General features: G+C 35.6%; 1 pseudogene; it reads left to right on the top strand.

Annotated features, from left to right (window-relative positions):
• Positions 1-475: 475 nt before the first annotated feature.
• Positions 476-2,509, top strand: LOC141683329 (abscisic acid 8'-hydroxylase 3-like; annotated as a pseudogene).
• The last annotated feature ends 1,221 nt before the right edge of the window (positions 2,510-3,730 follow it).

The raw sequence follows: 3,730 nt of genomic DNA, 5'->3' as shown, positions 1-3,730 counted from the left end.
AGCACGGAGTTGCGCACATTGTTGAGCATCTTGCTTTCAGTGCGACTAACAAGTATACGAATCATGATATTATAAAGTTTCTTGAAAGTGTTGGTGCAGAATTTGGGGCTTATCAAAATGCAGTGACATCTTCTGATGAAACTGTTTATGAACTGTTTGTTCCGGTTGACAGGCCTGAAGTTTTACCTCAGGCTATATCTATACTGGCTGAATTCAGTTCAGAGGTAATAGTGATGTTTTGGTTTTTTATATAATTTGAGATTTTATCATATATCTTTATAGGTTCAACCTTATGCCTAGTACAGATTCGGGTATCATCAGATGATTTGGAGAAAGAAAGAGGAGCAGTTCTGGAAGAGTATAGGGGTACTAGAAATGCTAATGGAAGGATGCAGGAGGCATATTGGGCGCTCATGATGGAAGGTTCAAAGGTCTAGTTGTTGGCACTTGTAATTCCAAATAGAGAACAATATGCATGGTCATCACTCTCGTGTTGTTCCTTGTGTTTTTAGTTGCATTATGGAAATTTGCGTGGGCTGCTCCAAAGGAGTTGGAAGGAATTCCTGGTAACCTGGGTTGGCCTGTTGTTGGTGAAAGTTCATCATTTCTGTCAGAGTTTTCGAGTCCTCAGGGGATTTACAGTTTCATCAAAAATAGACAAAAAAGGTACTTCAACATTTATCAAGATACATGGCAGTATATAGGCCAACACTAATAATCTTTTATCTAACCTTTTGTGTTAGGTATGGCAAGGTGTTCAAGAGCTATGTACTAGGTAAATATACAATTTTCATGACCGGGAGAGACGCATGCAAGATTTTGTTGACAGGGAAAGATGGTTTGGTTACCTTAAACCTCTTTTACACTGGAAAACAGGTACTTGGTTCGACAAGCTTGCTCCAACAGTCTGGTGAAGAACATAAGCGGCTCCGCAGATTGATTGCTGAGCCTCTATCATTTGATAGCCTCAAAAAATACATTCAATTTATAAATACTTTGGCTGGTAAAACATTAGACCAGTGGCTAGACCGGGAGGTTTTGGTTCTTGAAGAGGCTTCTGCAGTGAAGCTCGTTCATCATGTTTTTGTTATAATAACAGGTTCTACGTCATAAGTAACCTTTTGAGATAAATCGTAATTTTCCTGTTCTGCAGTTCACATTAAAGGTGATAGGAAACATGATTATGAGCTTGGAACCTACTGGTACAGAGCAAGACAAATTTCGAACTAATTTTAAATCAATTTCTTCCTCATTTGCATCCTTGCCACTCAAGCTTCCTGGAAACGCTTATGATCGAGGTGTTAAGGTATGCTTAAAGATGAACAGAACAAAACTTTGTGTCTAACTAAATTAAAAATAAACAAATCATAAAGGTATGTATTGATATATCTTTTCTTTTTCAGGCACGCGATAGGATGTATGCCATGTTTGATTCAATTATTTCTAAAAGAAGATCAGGAAAAAGTGTACACCAGGACTTCCTGGAGTCACTGATACAGAAACATACTAAAAATGACTCGGGAGAAGATCAAGATGATAAACTGACGGATAAACAGTTAAAGGACAACATACTAACATTGCTCGTCGCTGGACATGACATCACCACTGCAGCACTGATATGGCTAATTAAATTTATTGCAGAAAATCCAGATGTTTTGGAACGTCTCAGGGTAATCAATGTTCTATGCATAACCAAAAATATCAGATTATTACTACTCGAAATGACAAATTTTATATTGATTTTTCAGAAAGAACACACGGAAATTCTGGATAACAGAAAAACAGGATCAAGCCTCACATGGTCAGAAGTCACAAACATGCCTTACACAACAAAAGTAAGAACCAAAACTGTAATATTTAGTTATGGTGTTAAGATTTCTGTAATATTTAGCTACATTAATATTGTTAATTCTTCCAAATATCAAGTTATTAGTGAAACTCTTCGTATGGCAACAATTTTACCTTGGTATTCAAGAAAAGCTGCTCAGGACTTTCAGATTACTTGACTTTAGTCGTATAACTTCTGTCCGTTTATTAGTTTCAATGTTTATAACCAATTGTAGGCACCCATAAAGCCTTTTGGCTACCTTGGATTTGGAAGCGGACCTCGGATGTGCCCAGGAATCAACCTTGCAAAGCTGGAGCTTTGTATATTTGTTCACCATCTTGTTTGCAGATACAAGTAAGACTACTTAAGGAATAAATGACAATGTATTAATTAACTAGAAGATGAGACCTCATAGCAATACAATTTAAACTGGTCAACATGAAAATGGAATTATAGATTTTGTCAAGCATCAAATTATTATTGAAACAGCTCTTTTGTTAAAAGGTTTTAGGCTCCTAAAATTATACATGTAAAGAAGCTTACAGGGAGTGAATTTTAGTTCCATTATAAAATTGTTTCCTTGCCTGTAGGTGGACAGCTCTAGAGAAAGATGACAGTGTCCCACCAACACTAGTCCGGATGCCCAAGAACAAGTTACCTATCAAAGTTGAGGCACTGTGAACAAACTGTTGCAACTGTTTCTGTTTTCTTAAGTAAACATACTGTAAGCAAGATTTTTTCAGTCTCGGAAATAAGCATGAACGGATCTGCTGCAATTTATCAAATACGTAGACACGATGTCCGCATGTATGACTGTATGTACATGTTTGTGTCGAGGGAGAATGACAGGGGCAAATCTTTTAAATTTCCGATAGATGAGCCCAATGTGCCTCCTGCAAAAGATCAGCGTCATGGATATATTGTTCTCTATCTTAGAGTTTGCTGCATCTTATAATTCATATACTAATCTCAGATCGCGAATGCACCACATTTCTGCTAAGAGGTATAAACTATAAAGAACTTCCGCACACTGATATATGTTTTCTCTGTCCCTGCTTTGACTTTGGGTATACTCCATAAAAACCTTGAGCATCGTACTTCACTATTTTACAGGCCACCTTTAAATCTTTTTCGCCAAGAATTAGCTAGAACATACATCTATTTAGACGTGTTGCAGAAGTCAACTGGTGGATAAAACTCTAAAACACAGTGGGAACTTGGATCCAGTCTTCGTGAGAATGTAGATGCTTCACCAAAATATATGGATGATTAATTGATGGGCATAGCAGAAAACAAACTAGTATCTTTTCAATGTAAGATGCAGTTTATTTTGATGATGATAAATGACCAGACTATGTATTTAAGCATGTATTCAAATCTATTATTTCTTTAGTTTACTTGAGTGCAAGTTCCGTATATTTGATATATCTTAGTTACAAAAGAAATTGTACATCACTTTTAAAGAACAAAAACTGATGTCAAAAAAAGTTAATGTACATGCTTTTAGATAAAAAACTGATGTCAAAGACTGCCATGTTCAAGTATAAATTGAAAATAGGCATCACTTTGTTTGGGATAAAACTGATGTTTATGTGACAATATAGACATCACTTTTAAAGAAGAAAAACTGATGTCAAAAAAGTTAATGTACATCGCTTTGAGATGAATAATTGATGTCAAAGACTGACATGTTCAAGTCTAAATTAAACATAGACAACACTTTGTTTGGGATAAAACTGATGTCTATGTGTCGATATAGACATCACCTTTCACTAAAGAAATCGATGTTTAATATCTGATTTTACATCACCTAAATGAGAATACTCGATGTCAATGTGGAAAAAAACATAGCTCGTAATATGTTTAATCTGTTGTAATAGGTGTAATTTATTTATTAAATTA

Source organism: Apium graveolens, chromosome 9 (assembly GCF_009905375.1).
Source record: "Apium graveolens cultivar Ventura chromosome 9, ASM990537v1, whole genome shotgun sequence".
In the NCBI taxonomy this organism is placed as follows: domain Eukaryota; kingdom Viridiplantae; phylum Streptophyta; class Magnoliopsida; order Apiales; family Apiaceae; genus Apium; species Apium graveolens.
This window is presented reverse-complemented; position numbering and strand designations above follow the sequence as displayed.